The sequence below is a fragment of the Pinus tabuliformis genome, chromosome 1_2 (genome assembly GCF_031772625.1).
Source record: "Pinus tabuliformis cultivar Carrire ecotype Pingquan chromosome 1_2, CPIR1, whole genome shotgun sequence".
Classification (NCBI taxonomy): domain Eukaryota; kingdom Viridiplantae; phylum Streptophyta; class Pinopsida; order Pinales; family Pinaceae; genus Pinus; species Pinus tabuliformis.
Genome location: NC_142298.1, coordinates 3654090 through 3678863, shown reverse-complemented (window position 1 = coordinate 3678863; position 24774 = coordinate 3654090). Strand labels below are relative to the sequence as shown.

General features: G+C 35.4%; 1 long non-coding RNA gene across 11 annotated transcripts in view; it reads left to right on the top strand.

The window, feature by feature from the left end:
* Positions 1-12559: 12559 nt before the first annotated feature.
* Positions 12560-24774, top strand: part of LOC149204014 (uncharacterized) — a 61760-nt gene continuing 49545 nt past the window's right edge. For 4 of the 11 annotated variants that reach the window (XR_016252351.1, XR_016252350.1, XR_016252355.1 and 1 more), the window contains exons 1-4: positions 12560-12732; positions 19984-20039; positions 20127-20160; positions 20260-20346. This is a non-coding gene — a long non-coding RNA (uncharacterized LOC149204014). Of the gene's footprint in view, positions 12906-12992; positions 13027-13548; positions 13598-19983; positions 20040-20126; positions 20161-20259; positions 20347-24774 lie in introns of those variants that run through there. The other 7 variants (XR_016252353.1, XR_016252352.1, XR_016252356.1 and 4 more) reach the window with 5 other exon arrangements.

The window sequence follows — 24774 nt, the reverse complement described above, 5'->3', positions numbered from 1 at the left end:
GATTGGCATTGAGGGACAAGCTTAGAAACATCTTATTGCAGAAAAGAGAAATCATTCCACATTACACTCCAGGTTCATTCAATGTCGAGATGAGCTTGGAGGACTTGGAGAAAATATTCCCTTTAGAGAACTAGTGATCCTAGCCCTCCTAGAGATTCTAAAAGCCGGACATAGCTATTGGCACTCTGTAAATGAAAGGGAAAAATTACCAAATTGGGAGATACTTCGGTCCGATTTGGTGTAGGAAGAAATTCAACAGAATACTAGAGATGGAATAACATCCAAATCTGAGGGGAAAGAGATTTTTTTCCTTGGTTGGAAATGGAAATAAGGGCAAGGGAGAGAAGGCCCAAAGAAAATGAGTGACTAGTTAGAAAAATGGAAAGAAGAAGGACTTGAGCAAGATAAAATGTTTTCACTGCCATGAATTTGGGCACTATGCAAGAAAATGTTCGCACAAGAAGAATAAGAAGCCTTCAAGAGGAGCAAGAGGCGAAGAACTTGCCTCCCAATTCGAATTAAGCTTCACCCTGATTGCATGTATGGACACCACTATAATGGGGAGTGCGTGGTATCTATATTTACATGCCTCGTTCCATAGGACATCATGTAAATAATTCTTTAGTAGCCTAGAGGAGAAGGATCTCCATATGCACATAGAAATTGGGGATGATGGGTGGTACAATACCAAAGGAATTGGTATTGTAACCTTTAAGAGGGAGTCAGACTCCCATCTTCATCTAAAAGATGTCATGCATGTATTTTGTGTTAGAAAATTATATATTATGGAGCAATGGAACACATAAAATATTGCAGAAATATAAACACAAAAACGCATAAGACAAGAGAGAGACATAGATATACGTGGTTCACCCAATTTGGGCTACGTCCACCCCGAACAGCCAGTCCTTCCTTTCTATTATCCAGCAAAATGAAGAGACACAACCTACAACAGATCTGCTATAATATCCTCTGTTTTCTCTCACAGTCTCACATCTTTGTTTCTCGCTCAAAAAATACACATCTATTTCACAGCCTCAAATACAATGCCCTCATACAAAGAGAGGGGGTTTCCTTCTAGGGAAAAAAACCCTAAACTAGACATAAGTTCTACCGTCAGATCATCAACCTAATGAACAACCCAGAATGACTAGAAATTACTATACTTTTACAAGGTAATTTTACATCTATTTTTGGCTTCAGGGACGCTGCCCCCGAGCCCCCATCGGGGGACTGCTAGCCCCTGAACCCCCCAGTCGGGGGGGATCAACCCCCTCGGACCCCCGCGGGGGGGACAAGTCCCCCCGGCACCCCCCCGCATGGAGGGGTGTACAAACTTCCTGGGGTATACATCTGGCTGAAACAAAGACCTCTGAACAATCATGCTCCACACACAACACTTTAGATGAAGAGGAACGTGCTCTCTATAGTTATATTGGAGGATCATCGCTATGATGTTGTTTTCAGTAAGGGGAAATCCTTTCTAAGACATGTAGCTACTGGGCAAGTGAAACTTAATAACTCATTATCACTCGTAGCTCTTTTTTGGAGCAAGAGCTCATAACTAGTTAAAACATTCTTTGTCACATTTAATGCCTCTTCACATTTCTACTCTTTTTCCTTAAATTGTGATGACAACCCTAGATTTTCAAATACTTCATCATTTCTTCTCTTCCCTAATTGTGTTGATCTTCCTTTAAAGTTTGTTATGTATTTTTCTTTTATTTTTCTATATATTACTTCCTACCGACATGCCATGTCCTCAAGGCTAATTTTATTTTCATCCACCAACCTTATCCAATCATTAATTACAAGATTAGTTTCAATGCTTCCTGTAGTAAAAAGGAAAATGTTCTTGCAAAAATTTCCTTCAATTTGGAAATGGACCACCTTGACATAATACCTTGAAAGCTTAAGTATGGTGCTCCTCACCATCCACTAAATGGTTCTCAAACCAATGAACCTACTTCATAGCGACATCGAAAAATATATTATCTTCACCATTGCTAAAGAAAGAAGCACATATTCTCCATTCCCTTTTTCACTCCATAATGGTGATCTTTAAGTTGTTTCGATGAGAATCGAAACCACGACCTCACATCGTCTACAGTTTTGAACTCTTCTTCCTAAAGAAGGTAGTCACCCTTTCACACTTAGACTATTTGGATATCCTTTCATGCCTAACCCCACACTTGGTGCCTATTGTGAGTAGGATGATGACGGTAGGTGTGGAAGTGTCTTCCATGTGACTCATTAATAGAGGAAACTAGTGGCCTCAGACACAAGTGGACAAGGCGAGAAGTAGTTGAATGACCTAACACTACATATTGAGAGACATTAACAATATTAAAGTGGCGTATTGATAATCTTGAGGATATCTTGGAGGAAACAATTATATCCATGGAGGTGCTAGCTGATGCACATGAATTTCACAGTAATTCTAGATGAACATTGTGGAAAATATGATGTTAGAATGATTTGAGGACCATATAGGTGAATAGATCACATACTAATTGTGTGATGAGGTGCATTTTTAGCCTTAGTATAGGCATGCCAAAGAGTAATTTGGATTGAGCACAAATATTGGAAATGTTGACACCCAATCTTTGGGATTCAGAATAATTATGTAAATACTCTAAATAGAAAAAAATAAAGGAAGAGAAAAGATGAAGAGTCATTATGAGATGAAACCCAAGAGTCTCCCTCTCCTTATATATAGTCATAATATCTTTTAGTGCTCAACACAATTTAATTCAGAGTTACAAACCTGGCCTGACATGGTATCAGAGCAACAGGTCCCAATTCAGCTCTCTCCTTTTTTAATTCATATTCATTGACATATTCCCTACCATTATTTCCTTAATAAGGGTGGGAACAAAAATTGTGGTCATTTAAGTCCTTAAGATGGATATTAAGGCTTTTCTCCTGAAATTTTCAAGGTGTGAGAAGTAGTAAACATGACACATAAAGTTGATTCCTCCAAATATTATGCTCTAAAATATGGCTAAAAAATAATATATTGATCCAACCACAATTATTTATACTTTCCTCTTGGATCTTATCTAACAACATATGAAAAAATTTCTTTACCTCGAAAATCTAGGTAAAAGGCCTACTCACATTGCTTAGCAGAACATAATATGCATTCCTCAAAATCCTCCACCTCCTCAAGTTAAAAAATAATATTAGGGGAAGGAAAAATTACTTTGAATCCTAACACACCAATAGGATTTTTGCTACTTGCTTTATTAAGAAATTTAACCCTATTAATGAAACAATATGACTGTGTAATCAACAAATGTTAACGCTCAAAATAGTTTTGCGAAAAAATTCCATCACCTAAGGACAACATATAGATGAAGGAGATACTAAAGATGAGGCTCCCATAATAGGTACAACTTAGCCTCCACCCATCAATATCCCATTCTAGTAGTTTGAGTTAATTTGATTTCCCTCTTTAATGCATCCATCACTACAACACGTGAACTCTTGAAGCCTAATATTTTCATATATTGAAAAGGCTTGGTTGATTCAATCCCTCTACTCTAGTACTTCTCACATGGATACGTTGTCAATATATTATGTGTAAACTTAAGATAATCTGTGATCCCATTTTTAGTATCATGAAATAAATATTCCCATCCATTCTCTACTTTATTTTGTAGAAACATGAGAAGGAGACATGAAAACTTGACTTACTAGTGATGTGACTTCTAAATAGTCCACAACATCATAAGATGATCCATAGAAGCATCACTAAAATTCAACTCATATTAAATGGTTATCAATTTAATAATTTATTATATAGTTTAATATATGTTATTTTCTAAATAAACCATGGTTAATAATAATTTTGTTAACAATAACAAAAAAACTTATATAATAGAATATGTTTGTGTGTTTTTTTGTTAGCAAAAACAAATTTGATCATATTTCTATTCGATTTGAAAAAAATACACATATTAGATACTTATAGTATTCACAAGGAATCAGGGTCATTATATTATTGTTACAAATTTCTATATCAATATTTAAAATTCCAACAAAAAAATTAAGAAGCCCATAACCCTTTATAAAATTGATTGTAAACATCTAGTATTTTAAATATTTATAATTGAATTATACCATGATAAAAGTTTAATTACTTCCAATAAGGAAATGATGTACTCTATCGTCACATAGAATAGAGTACTCTCACAAAGGTCTATGTAGATATGACATTCTATTCGTTCAAAGTTGATTATTGCAAAAAATATTTGGAGTTCTACTCTTGACCTAGCCATAGACCTTATTCTCCAGATATTTCAAAAACAAGTCACGCGTGAGCCATCAATCCATTACTATGTTGTCTCTTCTTAGCCTTGTCCTCAATTACACAAGAAAAAGTGATGCCATCCTCTCCTTATTCTCCCTCCTTATATAGAATACATTGATGGTAAGGAACCCAACCCCTATGGTCCACCTATCATTATATAATTATTCCTTTGTCTTAACATTTTCCATTCACATAAACCTACATTATATATTATTCTTCCTTTTTCTTCAATTTTGTAATAATCAATATAATAATTAATTAGTAAAATTTATACTTGTTACAAATTTCAAATTTATGAATGGAATGTCAAGAAAATGTATCATGTAGATATTGAACATTAAATATCTTAAATCAATATATAATTTGCATATCTTTAAAAATTGCACCACTAAAAGCTGCACCAATGCACATTTTGCACATACCAAACAAGATTTTAGAAGGAGACCAAAATTCCAGATGAACACCACCAGTGTAGAACTTTAATTTGAAAATCCCAAAAACCCAACCTTCCCATTCAATAAGAAAACAATAGATAGGAAATGTAGGTGAAAATTTTGAAAAACATAACCACTTGGTTCTTTCTCATATAACTTTTCTTGATGAATGAAAATAGTGTATTCTTTGTAGAAAAGTATGAGCATTGAAATGATCCATGACAATTGCATATTTATGGGGCTTGGCTTTCAAGGAAAAGTCCAAAGTTCACTCTAAGCTAACTACGATCATCAATAAGCACTTGGCGAATGCTATTAGTCAACCAGTAAACCAACCACACTAGAATTTGAAACTGAATAGGTAAAAATGAAAACTAAGTATGTTAACACAAGAGTTCAATAAGAACTTGAATTTGGTTACTCATGCCTACTAGGGAGATATCTCCATTGAAGGAAATCATAACACAAGGGCAGTAGTTGCCTGCACGTTGGCAAACTTAGGATGCACTATCAGAGTCAATTTTGTAGTTGTTAGATAATATTATCTTAAATTGATATGTTTGTGTCTTAATTTTTAATTGTCTTAAATAGGTTTTGTCTAAAGTGGCCATTGTCTTAAATATAAAGTTTTGTCTTAAAATATTTTTCTCTCAAATGTTTTTGTCTTAAATATAAAGTTTTGTCTTAAAATAATTGTCTTAAAATGTTTTTGTCTTAAAATAATTTTTTCTTTATTTGTTTTTGCCTTAAATATAAAGTTTTGTGTTTAAATGTTTGTCTCAAACTACTTTTGGCTTAAATACAAAGTTGTCTCAAAATATTTTTGTCTTAAATATAAAGTTTTGTCTTCAAATATTTTTTGTCTCAAACTTTTTTTGTGTTAAAATATTTTTGTTTTACACTATTTTGTCTTAACTATAAAGTTTTGTCTTAAAATATTTTTGTCTCAAACTGTTTTTGTCTTAAAGTTCATATTTAAGACAATTCAATTGATAATAACTTCTAATGTAAAATAACTCAAATAAAAAGTGATTTTTAAAACAAAATATTTCTTTTGTCTTAAACAAAGGTCTTAAAAATACCCTTCCTGTAATAGTGATGGATGATAGTGTTGAGTAATAAAGTCTAACCATACAAAGACTTTGATATAGATAAAATCTGGATATTCATTGTGGCTTATAATTTTCATGTAGTGTTCGTTATTGTACTACTCTGTAGCTAAATTTATCTCTGATTTCATTTTCACATTCTTGATGGGAGTTTACACAAGTGAAACACCATTAGTCTCTTCGCATTTTTCATTCAGAAAAAGGAGAGGTCATGATTTATAGAATTCGTAAAAAGCACGTAATACCAACACCATTTATTGATGGGCTCTTTTCCCGTATAGAATACTTAATTGAACTGTACACAAGAAATTCCGTCAATTCTTGCAGAATTGAACCTACGTGCTGAAACAAAAGTTGCGATTGGAAAATAGAGGGGCCAAGAAGATGGATTTGGTTTCAGATTTCGTCTAGTTCGACATATGAATTTGGAATGGGAGTCGAACTGATTTGGAAGCTAATTCGATAAAACTGAAGTAAACTTTTCATGAAATATGAAGAATCCTCTAATTATTCCATTTATAGTTTAAAAAATCATGAAAAATCCTCTAATTATTCCATTTATAGTTTAAAAAATGTATATTACTTTATGAAAATTTTGTACACTTCTTCTTGGTAGTGGTTCCATTGATGTAACTCCTAATAAAGTCCTGATTTGGATCATGTAGGTCTAGCACTAGTTGTATCGCCGCCTTGGAGTCTCTTAAAATATATCAGTGTTGACTGGGTGGAAGGTACCATCAGCACCGTCGAATATAAACGTTGTCAAATGGAAAAGCCTATTATCAAAATCTAAACGATGTCAAATTGCATGACTTTGAAATGTTTAAAGCATGTGGTAGACTTGACTCTGCTTTTATTCGTTAGATTTTAAAACAATCTAATATTTTTATAATCCTTAATCAAATTTTAAAATATTTTCCAAAATTTACGATACAATTAAATTCCTTGGTGTGATTTAAGGTATAAATCTTTATTGAATTCCTTAGTGTGATTTAAGGTATAAATATTTATTAAAAACACATTGAATTCTTGTTACTGTAAAAATCACTTCTACCAAATATGTTAAATTCCTTAGTGTGATTTATGGTATAAATCTTTATTAAAAACACATTGAATTCTTGTTACTGTAAAAATCACTTCTACCAAATATGTTCCCTTTCTCATTATCTCCCAAATTTCGAAATTTATGGTTCACTATAACAATATAGTATTACCTACATTGGAGAACACATTAAATTCTTGTTACTATAAAAATACTTCTACAAAATATGTTCCTTTTCTCATTATCATTTCTACCAAATATGTTCCTATAACAATCTGGTATTAGATGCTGGTATTAGTTACATCTATAAACAATTTGGATGGGCAAGCAAGCTTTTAGTTTGTGTTTTTCTTTTAAATATCGTTTACTATAGTAATCTTAATCTATACTAACTATTTCCATACACAACATTTCATAACATGAGATTCAGATTGGGACCAAGATGGGGAGGAAAACAATAAGCTTTGCTGACTGTAATTCCGGAGGCAAGGTCTTGTTACTGCAAGTAGTAGGGTGACCAGCTCTGTGAGATGATGTGGAATGATTTACGATGTTGGGACGATGATGTTGGGATTGATCAGAGATATTCTACCATCACCATGGCATTAGTATATGTAATTGTTCCTGCCATTGAGTGAAATTGTGTTCACAATGATACCATAGACTGTATAGTTTAGTTCACAACTTTGTTAGAGGTCATTCTTTGTTTTTCTTAAATATGTTTTTTTTAGGATTTTTTTTGTCTTATTATAAGTAATGGTTTTTAGGTTGTAGATGAGTCTTTTTCAACTGTCCGACCCATTTGATTGAGGAATTATTAGAACCAAGCCTCCCCAGTTGTTACTGGAAGAGATTTTCTAGCTAAGCCAATGTATTTTTTGTTGTGGTTACTTTAGAGTTGCTAACCATTTAAGGTATTGATTAGTTTCACCATTGAGTTTCTGGTAATGGTAATGGTGTATTACGTTGGCTTTAGTCTTTATCTTTATCCGAATTGCAGATTTTAAAAATATTTTTAAATCCAAAAAATAACAATTACCACACTTATGGATTGGAAAAACATTTAGGTTCCAATGACCATAAGTTATAATATCTTCTTTTCTGTTAAGCCAGTAACCTAGCATAAGTGGCCAAAGATATATTATAGTAACCTTTATCCGGTGTGTATACTTAGAATGTCAAACAAAAGCGATGTAAAATTATCATGAAGGGGAATAAAAGTGAGACTTTTACATTTTCGAGGAGTTTCAAAAGTGAGGTCGATGCATTCTATCAAGTTTTATATTACTTACAAAAAAAATAAATAGATCATATTATTAGTCCCTGCCATCTGGCAATGGCCAGGGACTATAGTAATCAGAAAAGATGTACTTAACATTAGTTCACCTGCTTGAACGCGTCTGTTTATCGAGTATCAGCAAAGTTTTTTACATCATAGTGGTTTATGGTCTTATTTGGCCTCTTCCCGAGGCAGAGGCGCTGAAATCATATCTTATGTTGTATTTGTCCTGGTCTTTCTCATTCATTTTTCAGATGTTAGATGATTAATGCTAACATTAATCTGACATTAATCTGGCCATATAAAATGCTAGCTCTAGCTCTTATTGCATTTGAGCTATCAGGAGGCTGAACCGATTGATATCATTGTTGCAATGTGTCACTCTGCATGCTGCTGTGGTGTCATGCTGTTGTGGTGTCTACAGAACAGATGCTATTGCTGAGGGTAGACAAAACAGATGTTGTATAAGCATACCTAAAAGCATATCCAGATGATATGCATAACCAGTTGTTTCAGGTGGTGAAGAACGAGACGATGTTGCTGAGGGACGAAGCACCACATCCATGACCTGCAATGCTCCTTGCGGAAGCGACACAGGCTCCCCTGCTAAATACTGTGCCAGTTGCCTCAAGTGAATCGTTGCGGCCTGCATGAATAGCATGTGGTAAGTCCTAACCCGCCTGAACATAAAGCTCGCTTTTGATTCCAAATTTTCCCATTTCCAAACTCATTATACCTCTCTAACTCTCACTGGTACAATTACTCATAATAAAACATGCAATTATAATACTACTGTACAGGTTTCCACAATTATTACAGTTAATATCGTAGGAACCAGATACAAGCATTTTCTGAAGGTATTCAAAGTCCCAAATAATACAGCTGTTAATTTATAATACCAGAGTCCACATGATATAATAGGGAAGGCAGATAGAAATTCATAAGCAATTAGAAGGTGAAAATGCAGAAACCAAATTTACCCATTCGATTGATTTTCAAATGCATTTTGATGAAGCTAACGAAAAGAAATATTGATGACTAACCGAGCTGAAGTCCACACATGGTGCCTGTGCGAGATGAAGTGAAGGCCATGCCTGTCCTCGTATGAAGAAACATTTGTTTCATGTGGGGGATATTTCAGATCCTTGGGTCTCTGTAACGTCCCATACATGAAAGGCTGGCCACGATTGGACTCCCCAACTTCAAGAGTTCATTATCTCATGGGGATTGAGGATGAGACGTCGGAAAGATCATTAATAGTTCCTTCGCGTCTCAGCTGTGCCAGCCTCTTTGACCTACGCAGGCTCTGGGGTTTTACCTGAAATGAAAAAAGAAACAACATGAGTCGTGACTAACCACTCTTTATAGTATCATTGCATTATCAGAATTTATCAAGCGCTGCAGAGGTCAGTCGGTCCTTATAAAACCCAGGATTACTCACTATATCTTTCCTTTTTTTGCAAACATGCTAGAGGTTGGAGTGCGATTGATATGGAACTCTCTGTGCCAACCTCTCTGACCTACGCGGGCTCTGGCGTTCTACCTGAATTGAAAAAAAAGAAACAAAATGAGTCGTGACTAAAACAATAATATCAGAATGACAAAACAATCATGAATTATTTGTGGTACCATGGCTCTCTTCCTGTTTAATGATTTGCAGGTTGCCGTGGAGAAAATATGTATCGCTTAATAATTTGCAGGGTGCAGTGGAGAATGCACCACCGCTAGTCGTAGCAAGGTACCAGAAGCCCTGACACAGAGGCATGGAACAACTCCTTGTTCTGAAACCGAACCCTGTAATGATTTGCCAAGAGGGAAATAGGCTGTCCAGAATTGCCAAAGCCGGGTCGCCTCAAAATGTTAAACTTTTCGGCAAAAGAAGGGGTTGCCGGATCATTTGTGCGCCACCGGCAGTCGTTGAATTGGGCATAGCCATTGCTCATTTCCTTTTTCACTTTATTTCTTCAAAGATTGAGGTACAAGATGTTCGAACAACGAACAGAGTGAAGCACAGTACCAGAAGTCGTGACACAGAGGCAGAATTTACGAATATAACACAAATCTCACTAACCCTGTAATGATTTGCCAAGAGGGAAATAGGCTGTCCAGAATTGCCAAAGTCGTGCCCTCGGCCTGCATGATACGCTGAGAATAGGTTGCTTACAGCGACGGCAATAATGGCAGTGCGACCGACAACTTACAACGAAGGCGATAATGGCATACTCAAGCCGATACCTGGGCATAGAAATCACGGAGTTAAAGCCGGTTTGACATGTTACACTATCTGTGAAACATGCAGCCAATAAATTATGTGCACAGGTGTTATGCTCTGGAAAAACATGATAATTTGACACGCGTCGGGTATTCTGCATGTTTCGGCGGGCTATACCTTCCTATTTGCCTTCTTTACTTTACGATTTATTCGCACAACCCCAGCTACTTCAGTGCTTCCAGAATCAAAACACGGAACCACACCTTCTTGCTTTTAGGAAAGACCCCCCGGCCCTACTCGATTCATGGAAGACTTTTATAGATAACTTCATGACATTGTCTCGGTCGATTTGGTTTACAGATCTACATGTAATCTATTATTGCTTGATATATTTTTATTATACTATATGGTTTTTACTTGTGAAAAAGTTTAGTATAATATGGTTTACTATAATAATCATAAATGGTTTAAAATAATTGCAATATATTTACATATTAATAAAAAATATTATATGAAAACAACTAAAACTAAACTTCCTGCAAAGTTATCATTGCACGGTCTGCAACAAGTGAGGGTTCCTCTAGTTGAATGCCCTTTCATCCGCTATATAATTATCTATATAGTAGAATGCATATATTCGTTAGAGAACCCGCTCTTAACTGCCTCCAAGTCGAGATGCCTCACAGCGGCGAGGCCATTTCTGTTGAAGAGTCGTAGAATGTGCTCGAACAGGAACTCGTCGTAAGGAATCGCAAGTCTGTTGCGCTGTGCGTAGCCAAATTCCTCCTCGGCCTGCTCGAGCAGTGCCCTAAACACCGGGTAGCTCAAGTACGCCGCCTTGATAACAAATCGCCTATTGCAATTCTGCACAACATACACCGCCACGTGTCCCAACGGCACGTCTGGCGGAATGGGCAACAGCGAGCGACGAGACACATAAGTCACTCAGCACGACCGCGAGAAAAGCAACTTCCCAGCCAGAGCCTGAGCCGCTTTGCGGACGCTAGCGAGCTTCCTCCATTTTCTCACGACCTGCTTCAGTTTCACAACATGGCGGATCTCGACCCATTTGCTTTGCACGTTCATGGCGAAAAACAATTATGAAACAAAATCAATATCTCTTGGTTACTTTCAGGACGCACACGAAACAAAAGAGAAACTCCTAAACGCAGCCTATGCGCATGAAATATGGCAGGGACTAGCTGCACCGCAGCCCTTCTTGTTAAAATTAAAATCAATTTTTATATTAATATTGTTATAGAAAATCATAAAAATAGTGTAATTAAATATTTTGAAGATAAATAATTTTTACATTTAAGATTAACTACTTTCAAAATTACACTATTTATAATATTGGAAAATAAAACATTAAAATTAGTAAAGCTGGAACATATTTTATCAAAATAGAGAATTTTACATTTAAGATTAACTATTTTCAAAATTTCACTATTTTACAATATTGGAAAAAAAACATTAAAATTATTAAAGCTCGAACATTTTTTTATCAAAATAAGGAAAGGTAAAAAAATTTACATTGCACACTAGGTGACCAATCATAAAATCGGAAGAAATTTGAGTAATAAAGAATATCTAAAATATACATAAAATTTGTTTCGAGATAAATGTTGGATTGACAATTATCTATCTATTCCACAGGGTAGTTAGTTTTTTTGTTTTGAACTTGTGGTAGTAGAATTTTAATTCTTAAAATGGTAAATAATATGGTAACAATCACTTTTAATAAATTCAAAAATAACATTATATATATATATATATATATATATATATATATATATATATATATATATATATATATATATTTATTTATTTATTTATTTAATACGAAACTTGGTTATGAACATATATATTATTATGCATTCAATTATTAATATGGATTAATGCTGCTATAGTATGGGACAACTCACACATAATATATGCACAGATCACAATGCCGCTACGATGGTTAGAGTTAATTGTTCACATGGCCTCAGGTACTTTAGCATTCACTACCCAACCTTGGTTTACCTAGTCCTCGTATGCTGGGACACGCGGCGTGATCTCGACCGAGGATGTTGCATGCAATTGCTATCTGGTTCTACATTCTTGTGCCATTTGTCCCGCCTTATCTCTGTCGATTCTTGTCTGGCGATCCAATGGTGGTGTGGGTCTAGGGTTTTACCACCTAACCGCTTTCTCGTGCCCAACATCTGGTGAGTTCATTGTTACTGTCAACCCGAGGCTTCTTGCTTCTCTGTGATGGCAAGTTGATTTGTTGAAGGTTACAGTTTGGCAGTCAATCCTCCTATGGCTTACCCTGGTTATGATGTTCATTTCGAAGAAGGCAAGTATTATTAGTTATATAAATCCAAGTAAGATCAATGGTTTTTTTTTTTATTTCTATGCAAATGTGGAAGAAATTGTTTGATGCTGAAATTGACAAGTTGTCGCCTCTGTCCAAGTTATGTCAAGAGTATCTCAAAGCGATGGGAATAGTTATGCTCTAGGATTTAGAAGGTAAGCTCATAAATCCGAGATATTCATGAGTCGTTGATAATTTTATGAGCTCAGAACTATTTATTAAGGGTTTTGATGTACGTGCAGGTGGTCGTTTGAAGAGGACATCCTCCAGATTTAGGTATAACACCTTCCTAATATTGATATATGTGTTTTAACAATTTTCCTCTCTATTAGATAACCTTGTAATACTTTCATATCTAATTATGGTCAATGGCAAGTACTCTTCCCTCCCTGCTCTGCTCGCGCAAGCTTGGAACCTACTCTTCGAGATTCAATGTCTTAGGGTTTTATTGGTCATTTCTAGGTTGGCACTCTCGTTCTTAGCAGTTTAGTTAATGAAGGGCTTAATGCTCCATCAAGCCAAGCTCAGAATGTTACCTAGATTTCTTTTACTCCTTATTTAGTTGGTCGGAATGCCTCTGTTCTAAATCTCAGAGTATTAAGATTTATTAATTGTTGCTCGGTCCTTGCGGAATAATTGGTTTAGTGAGGGTTTATACCAGGGGTTTATTCTTAGATAGGCTTAAAGTCTTTATGCCTTCTATCCTGTCATAGACTAGTAACTTTTTCGTGGGTGATAAATGAGGATGCACCTCTCCTCGTTCGGCATTTCTGAACAAATTTTTATTATGTTTGAAAGTTGTACAATGTAGCTAAATTATGGTGCGTTAATCGATATATATATATATATATATATTTAATATGAAAAGTGTAAAACACAACTATTTCTTGGGTGGAATTCATGAAGGGTTTTGCACAGTTCATTCTGTTGTTTATGGAATGAAAAATATGCTGAATATTTAAGAGCGTAGGCTTATTTTTTTACTATGTCAGGTCCTACTTCATACTAAAATTACTTATTGTGTCCTTTGCATATTTTCATTAGCGATTTTTTGTTGTTTCATATACTGAGAAAATACATAAAACTCGTCTATTATTTTAATGCATTTTTAAAGAATTTCCTTGCTCAATCATTCTGCATAAAGGAAATTTCTTTATACTAAAACAAATAATATTTCCTAAATTAAATAATTACTCTATAGAACAATACTAACTCTTAATAAAACATTTCATGGTACTCATTTGTTTAATAATAGCAACCAGTAATAAACAATCCTCTTTGGAAAGTCTCTCCTCCTAGCCACGAGTCTGGCAATTACATCCAGACCCTCCCCTGAGCACTTTCTTTTGGTATCACAGTTAATTATTTCCAGCTATAGTTAAGTACATTGCATCACTGGAGTCCTATCCTACCCCCAAGTCCTGTACTCTTTTCTAACTGTCTTTCTTGAGAATTCTCCCACTGGTTTATTTCACCCAGCTCAAGGATCTCTCCTGGATTCTTTTTCTCCCCTCTAAATCTCCCTTCAGGGCAGATGGGTAACTGTCTTTGTAATTGTTTCTTTTAATTAATGTAAACAATTTCTATTTTTTTGTTAAGGTATCATTACCAAATATTTAGGTAACCACAATTTATTTTTCTTGGCCTTCCAACCTCAGTCACTTATTGTTAAACAACATAATGTAATAAAACTTAAAGTAACAGATAATAAAATTAACTTAGTAATTTCATGCACTTTGGGGTGTTACATATCCTCCCCCCCATATGAGGAACATCATCCCTGGTGTTCACTTCAACTTTCAAAAAACAATGCTGGATAAGCTTTCCGCATAAATTCTTCTTCTTCCCAGGTGATGACTCACTTCCACAAGGTGGTTTCTGTCTAGTCGAGAATACGAATAGGTTCTGCCAGGAGCTCTCCTTCTGGTTCAACCTGCACCCAACAACTCACAGTCATGACTCTATATAAAAAAAGTATATCTACAAGTCACATATCCCACTTCACCGTTTACCAGAATATTTTCCTAGTTAATGATGTGCTGAGGGTTGTACACATACTTGTTTAGTAAGGATACGTGGAATACATTATGGACCCGAATGTGGCTAGGTAGCGCAGGCTTATAGGCCACCGGGCTAATTCGTTCCAACTATTGAAAATGTCCATAGTATCAGGGTGCTAGCTTAGCACAACCTCACCACTCTAAGGATCTTTTCCAGGGTTTTACTCTTAAATATACGTGATCCCCCAGTTGAAATTCTTCGTATGTCCTCCTTTTATCTGCATACACTTTCTATCTATTTTGGGCTATCCTTATATTTTTTCGATTCTTCTTAACAATATCCTCCATTTCTGCTAGCATGTCAGGACCCAATGCTAGCTTATGAACTGGGTTGTTCTAGTCTATGGGCACCCTGCACTTTCTTCCATACAACACCTTGAAGGGGCTCATGCCCAATGATTCATGATGTCCATTATTATACACAAATTCCACTAAATGGAGCTAATCCTTCCACTTATGTGGCTGCTACATCAAAAACATGCATAGCATGTCCTCCAACAACTGATTTACACGTTCATTGGTTTGTCCATTTGACGGTCATATGCATTACTAAATCGGATCTGAGTACTCAATCCAAAAAAGGGAGTTTTCCAGAAGGTGGATGTAAATTTTAAATCCCTAACACAAATTACCACTTTGGGTATTCCATGTAAGCGCAAAATTTCCTTCATAAAGATGTTTGCGATCCCCACAGTTTTGTAACTCGATTTCATGGGTATGAAGTGAGCAGTTTTACTCAATTTTTCTACTACCACCATAATTGAGTCATGTTTCTTTCTGGTATGAGGTAAGCCGGTGATAAAATCCAGAGATATGGTCTCCCATTTCCATTCTGGAATGGGAAATGGTTGCAACAAACCTGTGGGATGCTGATGTTCTGCCTTCACCAGCTGACACTCCAAACATTTGGACAAGTATTCAGTGACATCCTTCCTTAACCCGGGCCAAAAATACCCTTTTTTGATGGCTGAAAATAATTTATGGTAACTCAGGTGGCCAGCACATGGTTTTCTATGAAACTCATCCAATATCAATTGTTTAACCGAGTTTTGGTTAGGGACATAAATTCTGTTCTTAAAAGTAAGAAGATTGTCAGGATTTATTTCAAATTCGGATGTTTCCTTTTTCAGCAGGGCCTCCTTTGTCTGTTGCCAAAGGAAAGTATACTCTGGATCTTTCATAGCTGCTTCCTTTATGATTTCAGGAATATTTGAGCTTGCTTGGCTCATTTGGACCTCATAAATGCAATGTACTTTTCTGCTCAATGCGTCGGCCACATGATTTTCCTTTCCTTTAAGATGTTTCATGTCGAAATCGAATTCACTTAAGAATGCTATCCATCTGGCCTGTCGAGCATTTAAGCTAGACTGGTTGAAGAAATTTGTAAGGCTTCTATTTCCCGTTAATAGCAGGAATTCATTCCCCAACAGGTAGTGTCACCATATTTTAGTGCATGCACTACTGCTATCAATTCAAGGTCATAAGAATAATATCATTGTTCATATTCCTTCAACTTCCATGATTCATAAGCAATAACCTTGCCTTCTTGTGTCAACACTCCACCAACACCCTCTTTACATGCATCTATGCAAACTACGAAAGAATTTTCCGGATCTGCCACTTTTAACACCAGTGCGGTGGTAAGCAAGTGTTTCATCTTTTAAAAAATTTGCTGACACTTGATTGTCCATTTGAAATCACACCCCTTTTTCTGTAAGGAGGTCATTGGAAAGGCGATTTTTTTAAATGCCTCAATGAATCGACGATAGTACCTAGCTAAAACCAAGAATGATCTGATATCAGCAACATACTTTGGGGCTATCCATTCCATGATTATTTCGAACTTCTCTAATCTACCAATATTCCATCTGTTGAAATAACATGACCCAAGTACTAAATCTGATCTTTGAAAAAGTCACACTTGCTAAATTTAGCATATAACTGATTTTCCCGTAGCATTTGCAATACTATTATGAGATGTTCTTTATGCTCCTCCTAGTTCCTAGAGTATATTAAAATGTCATCAATGAAAATTAGTACAAATTTATCAAGGTAGGGCTGGAAAATACCATGCATCAAACTCATAAATGTGGTTGGGGAATTTGTGAGGCCAAATGGCAACACCATGAACTCGTAATGACCATAACGAGTATGGAATGTTGTCTTGTAAATGTCCTCCTCTTTTATTCTTATTTGATGGTAGCCAGATCTTAAGTCGATTTTTGAGAACACTTTAGCTCCTTGCACTTGATCAAATAGATCATCAATACAGGGCAAAGGATATTTATTCTTAATGGTTAGCTTGTTTAATGGTGATAATCGATGCATAATCTTAGGGTCCCATCCTTTTTCCATACAAATAGTATGGGAGCTCCCCAAGGGGACACACTAGGGTGGATATACTTTTTGTTTAGGAGCTCCTGAAGCTGCATTTTGAGTTCTATTAACTCAGGTATGCTCATGCGATAAGGGGCCCTAGATATAGGGGTTGCACCCAAAATGAGCTCAATAGTGAAATCAATATCATGCTTTGGTGGTAAACCTAGAATGGATTCTGGAAACACATCAACAAATTCCTGAATGACAGGAATTTTTTCCAAGGAGGTCATTTTATTTTTGGTATTGGTAAACCCCACCTGAACAACATATATTTGACAACCTTTTCTGATACATTTTCCTAACTGATTAGCAGTAATAGGATGTAACTTGGTGTTGGTTTTAATTCCTTGGAGTTCCTTCCTTTGGCCTGATTCAGAAATAAAACTTACAGTTTTCTGTTTGCAATCCACTAGGGACCAACATTTTTCCAACCAGTCCATCCCGATTAAAATATCATAAGAACCCAAAGGAAGTATATTAAGGTCAACATAAATAGGTTGCCCTGAAATGGTTATGGGACAACGTTCTGTTTTTGCGATTACCCTTCTTTTTGTCCCAGTGGCTAATTGAACTAGCCATGGTTTTGAAAATTTTCTGCTCTACAGTTGACACTTTTCTACCACCTTAGGACTAACATAGCTTAAGCTAGCACCTAGATCAAATAAAATAGAGACAGGTTTCTTAGCAATCATACCTTCACATTCGATCATGGTGGGCTGAAATTATGCCTGATGATCATCCAGAGCAGCGTTAATTCTGGGCATGCTCCTTGCCACTTCCCCAACCGTGGATGCTTCTTGCATATTTGATAGTTGTTCTATTCTAGCCTTGTGTGGACAATTTTTGTAATAATGGGGTTCTCTGCATCCCCGGTGTTGCAGCGGCGGTTTTGATTGCTGATCATTGAAAGATCTAGTGACTCCTTCTGCCGGTCTGTTTTCAGAATATGAAACTTTGGGTTGATTCCTAGCTGGAAACTTGCTGAAAGGTTTTTGTTGTACATTCCTACTACTAGCAAATTTTGGATGTCTGTTTGGAATCAGGCTTCTACCCTTCCTATTCAACCCCCCTTTTGGTCCTTCATTCTTCTATTTCATTTGCTGGTAGCAAATGCGGGCTTTCCGCATGACATCGTCCATTGTCTTGGGGTAGTCAAATTCTAGTTTTTCCTTCATAAAGTTGGGTAAGTTGCTGATGAAGCGCTGAATTTTGGCCTTTTCCTCTTGCATGTAAGGCACATAGTGTAGCAAGGATGTGAATTGTGTCATGTATTCATCCATGGTTAAGGCTCCCAACCTTAACTCGTGAAATTCTTTTGCTTTTTCATCATAATAGTGCTCAGTTAGATACTTGTCTTTGAAATGTTTTTGAAACTCATTCCATGTAACTTGCTCTTCGTCAATTTTTCTTACTGCCTTGATTTCCTCCCACTAAAGGGTCGCTTTACCCCTTGCTGATAAACTGCCAATCATGCATTCATTTTATCAGTGTACTCATAAATCTGAAAGTACTTGCCCATATCGATTAACTAGGCCTCCATTGCCTCTTCAGATTCTCCCTCAAAGAGTGAGGGCTTAATTTTTTTAAATTCTCCTTGTAATTAAGATTTCTGTCTTTTGGTTTCACACTGGTTGGAAAAATTGTCTGAACATCCTTCTTCATCTTCCCCATGTTTTTCAACTGACTCAACATTTTCTTCTCCATGCTGAGCTGTCGAGGTCTTTTCCCGGTCTTCTGCACTAGGGTCTGGGTGTCATTGATTCTATCGATTGGACAGACTTCTTAGAATTCTCTCCTATTCTAAATGTAGTCGTTCATTATCCGTTCTTAAATTTGTCATTTCATCATGCAGCTGCTGAACAATTTTGACTAACATTGCATTAGCTTGCCAGGATTCCTTGGCCAGTTGTATCCAAATATCTAAATTATCATTCACATATGTTGTTTCGGGTGGTTTAGGTGGTATGGAGCTCCTCTGCATTCTGACCTTTCTTTTATTGTTACAGTCTCTCTGTTTACACATACATTTACATAGTTAATTATTATATATATTTTTATACAAACAACACATTTGTTTCATATATAATTGTGCATATATCACAGAGAGTCTCAGTGTACAAACCTTAGTTCTGATAACATTTGTAATAAAAAAAATTACTTACCCCGAAACCTAGTTATGGACACATATATAATATTATGTATTCAATTATTAATATGGATTAATGTTCTTGTAGTATCAGACATCTCACAGATATAGCATGTATGTGCTTAATATATGCATAGATCACAATGTTGCTACGGTGATTAGAGTTAATTATTCAAATGGCCTCCGATACTCTAGCATTTACTGCCCAGCCTTGGTTTACCCGGTGCTCGTACGTTGGGACATGCGGCGTGATCTCAACCGAGGATGTTGCATGCAATTTCAGTTTGGTTCTGCATTACTCTGCCATTTGTCCCGTCTTATCTCCAATGATTCCTTTCCAACTATCCAATGGTGGTGTGCGTCTAGGGTTTTACCACCTAATCGCTTTCTTGTGCCTAGCATTTGGTGAGTTCGGTGTTACCAGACCCGAGGCTTCTTGCTAGTCTGCAATGGTGAATTGATTTGTTGAAGGTTATAGTCTCATAGTCACTCCTCCTATGGATTTTCCTGGTTATGATCTTCATTACGGAGAAAGAAAGTATTATTAGTTATCTGAATCCAAGTAAGATCAATAGTTTCTTTTATTTCTATGCAGATGTGGAAGAAATTATTCGATGCCAAAACTAACAAGCTGCCACCTCTATCCAGGTTATATCAATAGTATCTCAAAGTGATGGGAACAATTTTGCTCCAAGATTCAGAAGGTAAGCTCATAAACTCAGGAGATTTGTGAGTCGTCGATAATTTTATAAGCTCAGAATTATTTACTAAGGGTTTTGATGTATGTGCAGGTGGTCGTTTGGAGAGGACATCCTCCGGATTCATGTATAACACCTTCCTAATACAAATATATGATTTTTATTAGTTTTCCTCACTATTAGATAACCTTGTAATACTTTCATATCTAATTGTGGTCAATGGCAGGTACTCTTCCCTCCCTACTCTGCTCACGCAAGTTTGGAACCTACTCTTCGAGATTCAATGTCTTACGGTTTTATTGGTCATTTCCAGGTTGGCTCTCTGGTCCTCAGCAATTTAGTTAATGAAAGGTTTAATGATTCATCGAGCCAAGCTCGAAATATTACCTAGATTTCTTTTACTCCTTATTTAGTTGGTCAGAATGCCTCTGTTTTAAATCTCAAAGTATTAAGATTTATTGATTGTTTCTCTATCCTTGCGGAATAATTACTTTAGTGAGGGTTTATACCAAGGATTTATTCTTAGATAGGCTTAAAGTATTTATGTCTTCTATCCTGTCATAGACTAGTAAATTTTGAATGGGTGATAAATGAAGATGCACCTCTGCTCGTTTGACATTTCCGAATAGATTTTTATTATGTTTAACAATTGTACAATGTAGCTAAATTATGGTGCGTTAATCGATATATATATATATATATATATATATATATATATATATATATATATATATATATATATATATAATTGATAAACCGTAAAACGCAACTATTTATTGGGTGGAATTCATGAAGGGTTTTGCAAATTTCATTCTACTATTTATGGAATCAAAAAGATGCTGAATTTTTATGAGCATAGGCTTATTTTTTATACTATGTCAGATTCTACTTCATACTAAAATTACTTTCCGCGTCCTTTTCATATTTTCATGACATATTTTTTGTTGTTTCATATACTGAGAAAATAGCTAAACCTTGTCTACTGTTTTAATGTATTTTTAAAGAATTTCCTTGCTCAATCGTTCTGCATACAAGAAATTTCTTTATACTAAAACAAATAAGATTTCCTACTTAGTCAATTAAATCATTACTCTATAGCATAGTACTAACTCTTAATAAAACATTTCATGGTACTTATCTATTTAATAATAGCAACCAGTAGTAAACAATCCTCTTTGGAAAGTCTCTCCTCCTAGCCACGAGTCTGGAAATTACGTCTAGACCCTCCCTCGAGCACTTTCTTTTGGTATCACAGTTAATTATTTCCAACTACAGTCAAGTACCTTGGGTCCCTGGACTCCTATCCTGCCCCCAAGTCCTATACTCTTTTCTGAATGTCTTTCTTGAGAATTCTCCCACTGGTTTATTTCACCCAACTCAAGGATCTCCCCTAGATTCTTTCGCTCCCCTCTAAATCTCCCTTCAGGGAAGACGTATAACTATCTTTGTATCTGTTTGTTTTAATTAATGTAAAAAGTTTCTATTTTTTTGTTAAGGTATCATTACCAAACATTTAGGTAACCACAATTTTTTTTCTTGGCCTTCCAGCGTCAGTCACTTATTGTTAAACATCATAACGTAATAAGACTTAAAGTAACAGATAATAAAATTAACTTAGTAATTTAATGCATTTTGGGGTGTTACAAATATTAAATTTAAGTATTACATAATTTATTAACAAGTGTTGTATGGTAGAGTCGCAATCACTTAAGTAGATGTTATGGGTTTAGAAAAATTACAAGTTGATATATGTAGTGGAAAAATTAGTTTCCTACTAACTTAGTAGTGGTTCCTACCCACCAAAAATTTATGCAAGTCCTTATCCTTATTAGGGAATTAACTTTTCATATTCATATATTAATTCACTATTTTTCTAAAAGCATAATATTTACTTAAATGACATGAGTAGTCAATTAAATTTTCAAGTTCATATATTAATTTTCAATTTAAAAAAAAAAAACATAACATCCACTTAAGTGGCATGGACTACGTTATATACATGCCTAGCATCAGTAAATACTAAATTACAAGTTGTAAGTATAGATAGATATTAAATCAAACAACCAATCAAAGTGATTAGTATGGAAAAAAAAACGTTTCATAAAATACACAAAGAGAATAGACAAACTACATGACATAAGTATAGAGTTGATAAGAAGTTAAAGGCTCCCAACCATGATATGTTTCAAAACGTAAAAAAATAAAAATAAAAGTATAACAAAAGAGTCAATAAAAATAAAGAAAAACTTGGTTTGGATTTTTTTAAGAAATCTAACACTCAAACATTCATATTAATCTATGAGACTACCTAGATTAATTGGTTTGAGTGAGATTCAAGTATTATAAAAAAAAAATATTAACAATGAAAATCACTTATAAAAAAAATTAATTACTCTAAAAAAATTCCAAATAATTTAACATAATCTTTATAACACTAATGTCTAACTATCCCTATATAACCTTTACATTTACTAAAATGGCTTCCTTGTCAGTTATCTAAATTTGCGATTGTGGTTAGATAATGGTGATCTTCTATCTCCTGCCTCGGATCATGGCATGTGTTCGTAACAATCATAGACTAGCGTGTACGTTTTTCCTTTGGTACGATATATTTCTTTTCCACACGAAAAAAGCTATATATGTATTAATCAGATGGACCATGTAAATCATATCATCTTATATAACAGGAATTATTAGAAAACCTAGATAATCCTTAGAGAAAGTTTAGCCCATTCCCAATGAAAGAACATATATAGTCATGTGCATAACGATGTAAAGAAACCAGATAAGAGCTACATGAGAGAAAATAATAGGTGTGTAAAAGATAATTCAAATCAGCTAACTCCATCAGAAAGCTAGTGATGAAACCATACCAACCCATATACATAGTATTTCTTATAAAAGTTTTAAGACTTCACCTGATGTTTATTTCTTGTAGCATACAAAAAAACAAAACTGTTATACAAAAAAAAAGAGATTATGGACCATATGCAAAGACTATCCAGGAAACGTGAACTCCACTGTGCCAATACTCTTGTCTTCCATAACTATATCCATCTGCACTTCTCCCACGATACCTTGCAGACCTTTTTCTGAAAGCTCGTCTGTAACCTGATTGTGTTCTCTGCCAGTATGACTGATTGAAGTTATCCATAGTTGAGTCGAGAGACCTTGAATTATCCTTAACCAAACAAGAAGTGTTGGTTGTTTAATCTGAGCCTTGCCTTTTACATGATCCAAAATTATCTTTGTATCCCCATAAATATGGATCTCAAGGATATTGAGAATTTTTATAAGCCACAACATACCCCAAAAGTCATAGCCTCTATCTTTTTGTTTGATCCCAAGCCAGCATTCCAATGTGCTTTGTAATGTATATCCTTTGACATTACTATCCAGAATCCACAACCGCATATATTATTTTGTGTCGTGCCTTAAAAAAAAGGAATCCAGAATTCCATGAGAGGGCAGTTACTCCTTTTATGTATTTCTATTGAAGTACTTTCATATGCAGGATACAGAGCATATAATGAGATGCTTGTTTCACGTACTAGTCCAAAATCCTCAGTCCTATTCTCAAAAATAAACTTATTTCTCCATTTCCAAATGGTCTCTAAGAGAAAGTATGGTATGGTCCTCCAGGAAGGTTTCCATTTACTCCACCACCCCATACAATCTGCAATGTCACGATAATGATTAAAAGGAAAATCAAAATGCATACCTAATTTAATCCATACCTGGATCACTTTTTCAAATTTGAGAAACATATGATCATTCTTCTCCACCTCCTGATTGCAGATCACACATATACTAGGTTTGTGCCATTGACACTTTTGCAAATTCTCCCATGTGAGATTCTTGTTATGATATACTAACCATGAGGAATAGATGATTTTAATAGGAATATGGTTTTTCCAAAGAGCAGTAAGAATCAGGTTCTCCATACTGTTGTTATCGCCTCCACACAAAGAAGTATATACATCAGCCACCCTTATATTACTAGCCTTCATTTTCCCCGCCCACACCATTTTATCCCAATGTTCCTCCCAACATATGCCTAGTACCTTCTAGCTGGCAAAAACATGTTTCCATTCCATAGCCAGGTTACAGACCATTCCCAATTCATGTGAAGTATTCCATATGGGATATCTATCCCTCCATGATTTAATCAATTGGTTCCATAGAAAGATGCCATGAAAATAAAGAAAAGCAAGTAAAGTATCAGAAAAATAGTGGTCCCCACCGGTGCCAAGTCTCTGGTCCACCCCAATGATAATAGAGTGTCCCGATCCCATACTCCACACTAATTGTTGAATGAAGAAATTTGACACCTTTTGCATACTATTCCAGATGGTTGAACCACTTTATATACTAATGCTGTGATTGTGGTACCAAAATAAAAAATCCTAATTTTTCATATATTTATGTTTTATCACCTTGCTCTTTATACCAGATCCAAAGATGGCACACCAAATTGATTTCACCCGCAGTGAAAATCCAAATTTCAAATTAATTATACCCAATCCCCCATACTTTTTGCGCAGGCAATATGAGATAGTTTGGTTAAGTGAATTTTGTTCTGTCCATTGCAACCAGTCCATATAAACTTGGCCATAATATGATTAATGTTGTTTATGGTGGCCGTAGGGATCTTATATAAGTTCGCCCAATATATCGCTAGTTGAGCAAGTACAACCCATGTGAGAATCACTTGGCCCCCTAGGGATAGACAATGGAATTC